At 46.8% G+C, this 13105-nt stretch overlaps 1 long non-coding RNA gene across 1 annotated transcript; it reads left to right on the plus strand.

Annotated features, from left to right (window-relative positions):
* The first annotated feature begins 719 nt into the window (after positions 1-719).
* LOC135916522 (uncharacterized) lies at positions 720-10721 on the plus strand. Its single transcript, XR_011508622.1, has 4 exons — positions 720-738; positions 4144-4275; positions 5622-5823; positions 10402-10721. It is a non-coding gene; the product is annotated as an uncharacterized lncRNA (long non-coding RNA).
* Positions 10722-13105: the final 2384 nt, after the last annotated feature.

Genomic DNA, 13105 nt, shown 5'->3' on the forward strand with positions numbered 1-13105 from the left:
CTAATCGTTCATTTAACGTGTTAAACGGTGTCTGTGCATGCCACGCAAATAGATATGCGGAGAAGGGGCTCTTTCAAGACACTTTTTTTTTTGGTCGAACAGAGGTCATTCTCAGTACATTTTTCAATTTTTCGGGGAAAATTATTCTGTGCGCAATCGTTCATTTAACGTGTTAAACGGTGTCTGTGCATGCCACGCAATTAGATATGCGGAGATGGGGCTCTTTCAAAACACTTTTTTTGGTCGAACAGAGGTTATTCTGAGCACAATTTTCAATTTTTCGGGAAAAATTATCCTGTGCCCAATCGTTCATTGAACGTGTTAAACGGTGTCTGTGCATGCCTCGCAATTAGATATGCGGAGAAGGGACTCTTTCAAGACACTTTTTTTTTGGTCGCACAGAAGTCATTCTCAGTAAATTTTTCAATTTTTCGGGAAATATTCTGTGCCCAATCGTTCATTTAACGTGTTAAACGGTGTCTGTGCATGCCTAGCAATTAGATATGCAGAGAAGGGGCTCTTTCAAGACACTTTTTTTTTGGTCGCACAGAGGTCATTCTCAGTACATTTTTCAATCTTTTTGGGGAAAATTATTCTGTGCCCAATCGTTCATTTAACGTGTTAAACGGTGTCTGTGCATGCCACGCAATTAGATATGCGGAGAAGGGGCTCTTTCAAGACACTTTTTTACAACTACGCAGGCTCAGAAGCGGAGCTGCTGCAGAAGCTCCAAAGCACGTACGTGGGAGAAACGGTGGCCCCAACCACCACACACCAAGTTACACGGGACCGGCTAACCTCGCCCTTGACGAACCGATATCGCTCGCAGAAGTATAAGCTGCTGCACAGGCTTTCAAGAGGAACGCTGCACACCCGGACCTGATTGTGTTACAAATCCCATGATCAGGAACCTGGGCACCTAAGCTTTAAAGAACATAACGCAGCTCTTCAACGATACGGCTTGAAAAATAAGAGGGACCACACCACCTGAATGGAAAAAGGCTGAGGTCATTCTAATACCTAGGCCAGGGAAACCAAAATTGCTACAGAACCTCCGACCAATCTCCTTAACCTTATGCTTTGGAAAACGTTTCGGAAAATTCATCCAAACATGGCTTGGGAGATAGGTAGAGGACAACAAACTCCTACCAAATTCGATGTACGGTTTCCAACATGGAGTTACCACGCAGGATGTCTTCCTCCTCCTTCGGGACGAGGTTTTCAACCCACCACCTCGAAGCATGAACAAAATGCTGCTTGCCTTGGATTTGCAGAAGGCCTTTGACAACGTATCACATGACGCGATATTCACCGGCCTACGAGAGGTAGGCTGTGAGGAGAGGATCTACAGTTACGCGCAGCGTTTTCTCAAAGACAGAACGGTGTCCATAGGGCTGGGCCACCTCAGATCGAACAAGACTCCCATGTCGGACAAGGGCACTCCACAGGGCTCTATACTCTACCCCCCTACTTTTCAACATACGGGTAAGGAAATTGGTTCTAGCATTGCAGGAAGACCCGGAACTTGGAGTAGCCATCTATGCGGCCGACGTCACCCCTTTGTCCGACCAAAGGGTCCCACGGCCAGAGATAAGACACTCTACAAAGAGCGATGAACACAATTGACGAACACGTGAGGAGGGCAGCCATGAGATGTGCACCGGAAAAATCACAATTTATGCAGATCATACCTAAAACCACCCGGCAGAAGTGCTCCCCCGGCCATCCGCAATCTGGAGATCTGCGGAAGCCAGGTCAAACAAGTGCAGGAGCTTAAGATGCTAGGAATGCTAATTCAGGAGACAGGTAGCGTATTCGCAATGCTAGACAGACTCAAATACACGACTAGGAGCGTAGCGAGACTCATAAGGAGAATCGCCCGCAGTAAGGACGGCATGAGAGAGGGCGACACCAGGAGACTGGTACAAGCCTTCATCATTAGCCGTATTACGTACGCTCTGCCATACCAGCCTTCAAGCGGATGTGAAGTGGAGCAGACTCATACGCACGGCCTACAAAGTGCATTTGGCCTCCCCAACTGCACTGGCACTGAGCACCTGGAGAGCTTGGGTATTTACCGATGAACAAGCCGTGGCAGCCTTGATCGCGTAGAGAGAGAGGCTCAACTCGACAACCCGAGGTAGACCTTTACTACAAAGGCTTCACTACCCTTTGGCACCCCAATTCTGCAGGGAGGAGACGCACCAAATACCCAGAAAATAGAGGGAACGCATACACGTAGAGCCAATACCCAAGAACATGCACCCCATGGTTAATGCCGGCCGCAGACGAGCGAGAGCGGTGGCACTCGAACGGTTACGCAGCGACCTAAACACATGCTACACAGACGCAAGTCCCTACCCCTTGAGGCAGAGAGCATTTGCTGCGGTCGTCATTAGAAGGCAACAAGCGATCACGTAGGCTACGACCCGCACCAATAGCACGACCGTGGCAAGGTGACAGCCATAGCACTAGCCATACGAGCGGCAGAGGGCAAGAGGTAATCTGCACATATTTTCCCGGATTCCCAAAAAGCTTGCAAACTGTTTCTCAGGGGCGTCCTCCCTCGGAATGTCCAACCAACCTTCGAGAAGACCACGTCATCACATGGTGTCCCGCTCACGAAGGTGTACAGGGAAAGGAACGGCGGGTGGACAGCCCGGCTCGAGGACTAATTTTTCGATTTCTAAAGACGCGCCAGACAGACAATGGCGCCGCCCCAACCTTAACTGATAGGCTTGCAATTCAGGAGCTAGAGACGGCTGCACACAAACACATACCTCACAATACACACTCTGAGCAAAATACAGCCGCCCCAATACGATGACTGCTGTTCTTGGTGTGGCGAAACACCAACCCTCAAACACATCAGTTAGCATTCCAAACGAAGACCAGCAGAGGGTAACTCGCCCCTCGTCGCACGCAACGATATTGAAAGGTCGTGGGAGGTTTGACTTGCCAGCCAGGACCTGGGAGGGTTGCTTGGACCAAGCCGAACGAGCCGCTAGAGCCAGTGTGGCCCTGGAATAGGGATTCCGCCCGCACGAATGTTATTCGACTATTTAAATAAAATGTTTATTTCTCCTCCTCCTCCTCGATCTCGAGAGCTGTACCTCAAGCGATGATGCCCTCCCTCAGTTCATGACGCAGCATAATCCTTCGCTTTATCGGCTACCCCAGCCGCCCCGTCAGTGGTAGACCCTTAGGGAGAATTACTGACGTGTCCGTCATTGCCTTTCGTCACGGTGGTTTTCCTTTCCTACCCTAAGCCTGCTTCGAAGCGAGCCCATGTTCGCTGTGCTCGCACGGAAGTGACCACCATTCTTTAGGGGAATGACAGTCCTCAACAAGTTTTCCGCTTTGGCTAGTTTCTATGCTACCCCTTCCGGTGCTTCTGTTCACACTTGAGTTAGTGTGCTAGCTTTCCAACCTGATTCGCTAGCTCATAACGTTCCTGCTTTAGGCACTCTAGTCGTAGCGGTAGCACACGCATCTACACACACAATCAGCCCCATCTGCCTCGGCCTATCGACTCAAACCGTGTTTCTACGAACGGGTGGTGGTAATTGCACTCTGTGCAATGCAAGATAGGGATCCTCTTCTCCCCCATTACTTTTACTGACATCCGCGTGTAAAATAACACTGATTCCCAAAAAATTATTCGGGAGGCTGTACTTGGACTCAGCCACAGTAGGGTACGTGAAAAGTCTTGCTGCTCAGGGCGTATTGGCGCTAGGATACAGAAACGACGTAATGAATTACACCAGCGACATTTGTTCAGTTTGCAAACCTTGTATGGTTAACTTGTGACACAGCTAGTGTGGGTCCTATAGTCTTGCAATCGTGCTCGTTTCCGATTCGTAGTGGGCCCGCCGACATTAATGGTGGTGGGTGCAAGTGGCCATCCCTCTGTCTCGCTACCCGAGTCTCGCCACGTCATTTGACGACCTTACGTGTAGATCTCCGGGGCGCCTTAACAGAACAACAGTCAAATTTCAGATTTGCAGAGCTTGCAACTCGTGATAAGCACAGGTTGTGCTTATCATACTGCTGCACTGCTGTGCTATACTATAGTGGGCGTCGAAGAAAACGTTCAATAAGCTCGCCCTTACTTAATTGTCTCTCTATTACGGTCATTTTCAGGTTTGCGGCAACAGCAGCTTTGGATATACCGAAAACTTCCAGTACACGGCAAATCACGTCACCGGATTTACATTCGGCAAGAAGCATGGCTTTACGATGACGTTCGAGACGGAAGAATCCCTCGAAAAAAAGGTAACCCGCCCACCATGTTTTTGGCGTATCTACAGGATCCTCGCGTGCCTACCGCGAGCCTACTCCTTTTTCGAGTTGCAACATAGCTTAAAACGGACACTATACAAAAATAGAAAAATAAAAGACAGCAGATTTGTGAGAACTTCTAGAAACGCCAGCTCAGTTGCATGAAACCCAACTTTGCGGGATTCGGCAAAACATATCTGCCATATTCAGCGTCCCTGTGCTTTGAGTTGTATATTAATTTGCCCTCGCGCTGCAATTTGCTACCCCGACCGGTCAGTTAAAGCGCTGGTGCCGGCTTCGAATCCCGGACTAGGACGAATTTTTTCTCAACTAAGAAGCGCTGTTTCTGAGAAACCCCCATGGGTTTCCTTCGTTTCGTGCTACATTCTGATGGATGACACTTTTTCCCGTCGAAAGCACATTTAATTTGCGCCCTGTAACCTTTCGAAACAAAGTACCCATCCGAACGTAATATTCCTGGCACCTCTAGTTCTCCCACTGCAGCGGAGAGACTTTGGTTTCCTCCTCATCACAGCAAGAAAACGAGGTTTTAGCAATCTTTATCGAGCCTTTGATTAGTCCACACCTCTAAATTAGCCTCTATATCCCTCTTAAATTTACTCCCTTTTCTTTTAAATTTAAATTCGGCGAATGATCTACCTCTCGTAAGACAGCGCGAAAAAGGCATGCAACATATTGGAGCACATGTGTAGTGGCACTAGCAGCTTCCCTGTAATTATTATAGTTAGTATTCCTTAATAATCCATTAGCTGAACCGTCCACAACCGAAAACTCGCGCCCCGGCGTGTCAAGAACGGTAATAAATAATTTGCTTCGCGCTAAGTTTCTCGTGCTCAAGTCCGAACTTTAAAGTTTCATACTCAGCGTAGTGACGAAAAAAATTAAAATAATAATAACCATATACGCTGGGTTTTGTCATTTTGACGTAAGGAAACAGGCGATGTGGGCTCCTTCGGCTGTTCATCTTGATCGAGTTGTAGCGTGGACAGGGAAGGAGGACCCGAGGAGGCACACAAAGGATACACACACGCAGCGCTATGTGCGTGTATCCTTCAAGTGCCTCCTCGCATCCTTGTTCCCCGTCCACCCTACAAGTAGCTCACTATGCAAAAAAAAAAAAAGGCGAGGGGTGCAGACAGGACGCAAGAGAAGTGGACAACACGAACTCCCGCGCAGCTCAGCTTTCTGTGGTTTTAAACAACTACGTCTCCTACAACGCAACGTTCTCACTGACCTGTACCTCATGTTAGTGCGTGAAAATGATGGCTGGTGAGCGTCATACCAGTTGTTCTTAACGTTCCTAACGCGCCGCCTTGCAGTTCTGTCTCTCCTTGGACAACAACACGCAGCTGACCGTCGGAATCGCCGTCTACGACGTCAATTACGATGCGGCGCCCAAGAACTGCGACAAGCTCAGGGGAGGCGCTTGGTCGCGCCTTATGTGGCTCGAAAGGATGCGAAAGTTGCTCAGAGTTTCCGTCGGCTACCATCCGGGGCGATTTTTGGCGCGCTGCCTGTACGGTACGTGCACGACGCCACCTTAATCACCATCATCATCATCATCATCATCATCATCATCATCATCATCATCATCATCATCATCATCAGTATCATGGTCACCCGATTATTACGCAGCAGGGCGAAGGCCTCTCCCTGCGATCCCCGACTGTCACTGTCTTGTGCCGGCCGACACCAACCAGTGGCTTTGAATGACCTATTTTTCGTCACACTGCCAACTTCTCTGCCGTCCTTGACAGCTACTTCCCTTCTCTCCGTAACTACTCTGTAGCTTTAATAGGCCATACAGGTTATTTGCCCCGTGCATTTCAAGTCCTCCCCGACTCCATTTGTGCCTCGACCAGAATAGCGGCTACCCCTGCTTCCTCTGTAATCCACATGGCTGTCTAGCAGTCTCATAACGTTACGCATAACATTTTTTATCGCTCGTTGAGGGACTCCTAACTTTTTCTCAACTTTCTTTTTCGTGCACCCCCCCCCCCCCCCCCCCACCGCCCCAATTTCGTCCTCGATTTATTAGAACGGAAGGAACGCAATGATAGTACAATTTTCAATGAGCGGTAAGCTAGCGGTCATGATTCGACAATGCCTGCGCTGTAGATTCCAATCAATTTTGTTCTTGCGTAAGAGGGCTTCTCATGATTACAGTACCCTGCGAATGATTCACCCTGGTTAAATGCAAGATTGCACAGATTCTATAGACCGACGACCAATCACGAATTTTCGGTGTGTCGAGTGGCTATTCAAAAATTGCCTCAGTCTTCTCCGTGTTAATCTTCCCGCCTACTGTTGCACTCTGTCGACTAAGTTGCTCGATAATTTGTTACACGTCATCTACATCATTGCTGTCTCTTTATTAACGTGCTATAAAAACAACGAAGCGAACCAAAACGCCGTCGTGAATGGCAGTGGATTACGGAGCGAGTTTAGGCGAGTAAGTTCAGCAAGTGCACGGATGAACTATTTCACAACCGGTTTATGACTCGATCATCATAACATATCCTATTTACGATTCCATGCATAACACCGAGAAACACTTTCTCTCTTTGAGTACATTTGTCCTAATGATGATTTGGAATGTTCATATCTTCCCGATTACAATTCAAGATAGGAATACTCTCGGCCCTCCATTTGCTGTTACTACGTTGCTCGCTACTTTCTCCAACCTGATAGGCAAAGATTACTTCGCTTTAAAGACTTCTCCACCCTCAAGTTCACATAATGTGCGCCAGGTTGCCAGTACTTCGCTTCTTGCGCCAGTTAATTTTGTCCATTGAGAAGTTAGCATCAGCACATTTCATCCACATCAAGAATCAAAAGCACAGAGCAGCAGAACAGGTCAAGGATTTTGAATTTGAAAGTGAGTTGTTTTGTTACGTTTTGAAAACTTAAAGCTCTGTACAGGGAACGTTCAGATATGAGTAAATCAACTATTTAATGTCCAGCACCCTTGGAATTCACCCATACTGCCCCATAATTATATATATATATATATATATATATATATATATATATATATATATATGATATATGGCCTCATCAAATATCGCGTGAAGCAATGAAAGAAATGAACCCGCTAAGGGTGGCAGGCTGTCATCGAAAGTGAAATACCTAGTCGTCTCTCTACCTTCCAACTTGTTTCACTAGAACGGTTCGAGCGTGTGTATTCACATCTGCTCAAAATATTCACTCAGGAGTGTTTCAAGATGTACGCGGAACGCGGTTAAAACAAGAATTTTCATCTGTAGTCGGGATATTGGTGCACCACGTTGGCGTTTTATCATTCTCCCGCCCCCTAAAGCATGCACTGCGACACTGCAGTGGTCAACAATGGAACGCGCCATTGTTCAACGCTCGATTGCTTTCACGAGGTGCGATCATTCACCCAGGTGGAGTTTTGCGCTGGCAGTGCTGAAGGGAAATTTGACGCCGATTCGTTCAACGATCGTGCATCTTTCATCAGAGCGGAGAGATAGCGATACGCACACAAAAAAGGAAATGCAGTGAGGTTAAGTAACGTCGTGTCCGGTTTACTATGCTACACTTGCGAAAGGCGGGGGGGGGGCAAGTATTAATAATAATAATATTTGGGGTTTTACGTGCCAAAACCACTTTCTGATTATGAGGCACGCCGTAGTGGAGGACTCCGGAAATTTTGACCACCTGGGGTTCTTTAACGTGCACCTAAATCTAAGCACACGGGTGTTTTCGCATTTCGCCCCCATCGAAATGCGGCCGCCGTGGCCGGGATTCGATCCCGCGACCTCGTGCTCAGCAGCCCAACACCATAGCCACTGAGCAACCACGGCGGGTAGGGGCAAGTATTAAATACATTCGAGAACAATGAGAACAAGGGTACATAAGAAAAAATAATGAGGTAGCCCGTGTGAACACACACGCTGACGAAGCTTCCATGACGCTGGTTGGAGGTCGTACTGCGCAGTTGATTTCAAGAATGCCAAAGTGTCTTCGCGAAGCCCTTTTATACGAACGCTAACGAAAAGAAAAAAAAACTTTGTGGGGCTTTTACATGCCATACTAAATCACGAAATGATTGTGAGGCACGCCGTAGGATCCTTAACACGCGCCCAATTCACGGACACGAACGCTTTCACATTTCGTTCCCATCGAAATGCGACCGCCGTGACTGGCACTCGATCCCACGACCTGGCGCTTGGCAGCGCAACGCCGTAGTCACTAAGCTATCACAGCGGACCACTGGAGAGATATATTATCTCTCTGCGATGCGAAAAGAGCAACTCTTAGCGCGAGAAGCCGATTGGTAAGCTATGAAAAGCACGAAAACTAAAGTGGCCACAACGCTTTCGAAATTCCCGCAACATCCCTCCACGATGTCATGAATTTCATGAAGCCTTATTAATTCTGTGTCGGTGAAAATGTACTTCGTCGTTTTCTAAGAGAATTCCATCCAAAGCCTAAACCACACAGGTTTCGCGAACCCTTACTCTGCCACAACGTTCCTGAAAAGAAGGCGCTCTGAAATCTATGACGTCCTACTGACGTACCGAAGCTGTGGGTTTGGAATACAAAAAAAGAAACCGGAACATTGACCTTGATTTTTTTTCTCGTGATAATTAACTCATTACGGCAAAATCAGCAAAAATTAACTTGTTCGAGAATAATTTGAGTTTGAACTTGTTTACTCTTTCCATTTAGGGTTCCTTCTTGGCTGCTATTGCGATTAGGCTTTCATAAATGGTGACGCACAGCCTGATGCAATGTTAAAGGGCACACTCTAGTGAGCAGCTTAAGTGCATGTGCTAATTACCAAGGCTGCGTGATTTCACATGTGTGCATAAAAGGGCCAAAGCCACAAACTACAAGTCATCTGCAGCAAAGTCGGGCAATTTTTCACTTGAGAAAAATTTCCGCGTGCTCTATACTCAAATGTACCGTTTAACAGAAAATCACACTGCAGATACATTAAGCAGTGCGCGAAGTGCTATAATGCCGTTTAAATATAATTCCCAGCTTACAGAATATGTTTCCAAGACTGCTTCCGTGTACGTTCAGGTGTATTTGTCCTATGTACTTCAATATATATCTATATATATACATATATATTACAACCGAACGGCGGTCTAACATCAGTGCGAAACAGCTTTGCTGTTCTGTCTCATGCGTGATGTCCACACTAGTTTCTCATAGACGGGTTGCATCACAATACCACGCTTCAAACAAATTCTTGGACCTTCGTCTTTCTGCCATAGCCCACATAACTTCGACATCGCATTCTGTAACCCTATCTTTTATTGATCCTTATTGCCTCGTATGTCCTCTGACTGGAAGCTGGAACCGTCTTTCAAAAGACATCGTAACTACAAATGAGAACCAGCTCCTTCGTCATACACAAGCTAACATTGTGGAGTTAGCTGAAAGTCCGTGTTACAAGCGCTCACCTGTGACACTTCGCTTTTGCACACGTTAACTAATCGCAGTTATTACTGTATAGTTAGCAAAGTTTTTATCAGACGCCTATTGATGTAACTTGAGCCTATTTGTTATTGCACCTTAACAACTTACCTAATGGCTGGGGTACTGAGTATGGTCTAAAATAGTAATACTAGCATTTCAACCTGTATTTACATTACGCTATGAAAAGAATACGCCGCTGCTTGCGTGCTTCTTCACTATTATTCATCTTCCTATAAGTTCTTCAAGGAGAAACATTTTTCCTCGCCTCGTGAAACTGATGTTGGACAAGTGTAAAACCTGTATTCTAGAAAGTTCCTCCTGAACTCGAGAAAGTCGACGGCAGCGTAGCTCCGCGAGAGAAGTGGCCACTGGGTTAGGATGACGGACCGCAGCAAATCTTGAGAATCATAGCGCTTTTGTCAGCCGAAAGGTGGCGCTGTGGTCAGTTCGGTTGAGCAGAAAGAAGGCGTCCAGTCGAGGATCGTTTTAAAATGACGGGGTAAGAGTGATGTGTAGTAAAAGTGTAGGGTTGCTTTTGTACAACAAAGAAGTACGCAGCCCAGCTTCTGTGACCGCCGAGAAAAACCCGTGGTTCTACGCGTTCTTATATTTTCTCTCTCTCTCTCTCTCTCTTTTTTTTTACAGATATCAAATCCAAGACGAAGATAGCCGCTCGCCGGGCGCCTCCTACCCGTGCCATGTCGCCAGTGCCCGGAAGAAAGTTTCGATTTATTACTCCGTGAAATATTTTTTTCGCTAACATTTAATCACTTAGTCAATGGAGCGCTCATGCCCCCACATTTCTTCATTCATGTATTGCTGAAACCACGCGCTTGAAACCAACGAGGACGTTGTTGCGGCGAGGTCCTATACACAACTATACTGCCGAGCACGCCACCTACAGGCGGAAGATTCACGTACTCGGATGTGGCGAAGGTGCTTGACGTAAAATAATATAATAAATGCGTAAGCCAAGAGGCTCTTGCTTGTTATTACCAGTGAATCCCAACGAGCCCCGAATGGGTAATGTGCAGAAAACCTACACAACGAAAGCCTCACTGTTAATTGTCGATGCTCATTATCAGCCACATCACAGACAAAAATACCTTCGTTATATTCTATACTTATGAAAAGCATATATTCGTTATACTAGTATACACGATAAACATTGGATGTTTATAAACACGATGGATGGATGGATGGATGGATGGATGGATGGATGGATGGATGGATGGATGGATGGATGGATGGATGGATGGATGGATGGATGGATTGATGGATGGATGGATGGACGGACGGAGGGACGGACGGACGGACGGACGGACGGGTGGGTGGGTGGGTGGATGTTAACAACCTACCGCCCATTTGGAACGGGGTGGTAGGTTGCGTCACCAAACTTTTGTTTATTGCCTACTGTCCTACCTATGTTAAGAAACAAGTAAAAACAAGACCCACGTTGAATTCCCATAACCAAAATTTTCGAGCCCCTATCGTGAACTTTGTACGTCTCCGTTGTTTGTCGTTTCGCCACTTCCACCAATCTTCCAATCGCCTCTTAATAATCTCTATTGCGGACATGTTAACTTTCCCCCTGCTCTCGCTGAATCGAAGAGATTCGAGGAGGCTAGTGATACCTAAATCGACCGCTTGGCAGATATCTTCACAGTCTGATATAACATGCTCAATCGTTTCCCTAGCTTTACTGCAGCAAGCAAATGCTTCTTTCTTTTTAGACCTCGCTTTATAAGTGCGTGTTCTAAGGCATCCTGATCCCACTTCGAAAACTAATGAGCTTCCGCATGAGTTATAACTTCTTTCTTTCCTAATTTCGTTTTCTTCCTCCTATGTACTTACTCATGGCAGGTTTTTTTTCCATTGCCGCCACCCATGAGATTATCTCTGCCTCTCTGACTTCACGCTTGACGTTCTTCGTTGCTCACCATACAGGCCGCATACTTGCTGGTAAGGTTCCTAGTTCTTTTCGACCATTGTGAATCGATGTTATTCCTGTACACATACATGAACACTTTCCCAGCCCATTTACTTTCTTCCATATTCCTTAGCTGTTCTTCGTAATTAATTTTTCTGTGAGCGTCCCTCACTTCAAAACTTATCCATCCCATATCACCCTTCACAACTTATTTGTAGTCTTCCCGTGAGCGCCCAATGTGAGGCGTCCCACTTACCTTTGTTTGCCATCGAGTCCCTATTGTACCCCTGATTTCAAGCAAACAACCGCATTTCCAAATGTAAGTCCTGGAACCATTGCACCTTTCCACATACCACATGGATGGATGGAGTGTCCCTTTTGGAACGGGGCGGTGAGTTGCGCACCAAGCTCTGGCTGTTATACTGCCTAATGTCATAACTAAGTTAAGAAAAAAAAAGAAAAAGAAGGACTACGAACTCCCACAACCAAATTTTCTGACCCCCTATAGTGAACTTCGCTTTTGTATGCCTCCGTTTTCTGTCGTTTCCGTACTAAGAGATCGGAGATATGCCGGAGCTAAAGCTTCCACTTAAACAATGTACCAGGGCAGTTCTATAGGAAACCAACGAAACAGAACACTGACGTATAAGCAAGCCCGCGGCCATAGGAGTGTAGAAATAAAATACATCTGCGCAAGAACAAAACATTTTCAACGGAAGCTTTGCAGGAGCCGTTATCTGGGCCAGACATCTCTCCGGCATGCCGATGAACTGTCTGGCCAGGTGTCTAGCAAAATCGTTGAGTCATTGCCAGTAGAGTGTGTAGCTGGCCACCTTCGAGATAGCGATGATAGCGCTGCGCATTCCGATGTCATGCAAGAAACAAATGGTGGTGAAGCACAATCCTGTCATTGCTGAAAGTATTTTGATTAAGGTTAAAATATGCTAAAGGCATCTTTGCGAAACGTAAGAAATGTGTATTTGTGTGCTTCACCGCGTGTGCTGGCGTTATTTGGCAGCTCAAGACAGAACTCTGCAAACGTAATTTCTGGCACTGTGCGGCGTAAAGGCCTGCCTCGTAAACGTACGTGCACGCCGTTAAATGTTTGCACACACAAAAAAACTTAATGACATGTTTAACTGCGATTCACGATAGCAGCGCAGAAGGTTCAGGCTCGCGATCTTACCCTTCGAGTTTTAAGTCATCGCGCAATGTGCAGAGTCTTGTGTCCCAGACAGTGGCGCATACCCAGTATGGGGGATTGGCCAAGAAGCAGGCGGTTTTTCGTATACTCTGAAGTACGGCCCCAAACCGGACGCCGTATGGGTGGACGCCGCATGCCTGGAACAGCAAGCGGTTGCCGCCGTGGTGGACTCCTCCCTCTCCCCACTCATCACACTACCCATCCCCCCACACACT

Source organism: Dermacentor albipictus, chromosome 9 (assembly GCF_038994185.2).
Source record: "Dermacentor albipictus isolate Rhodes 1998 colony chromosome 9, USDA_Dalb.pri_finalv2, whole genome shotgun sequence".
Lineage (NCBI taxonomy): Eukaryota > Metazoa > Arthropoda > Arachnida > Ixodida > Ixodidae > Dermacentor > Dermacentor albipictus.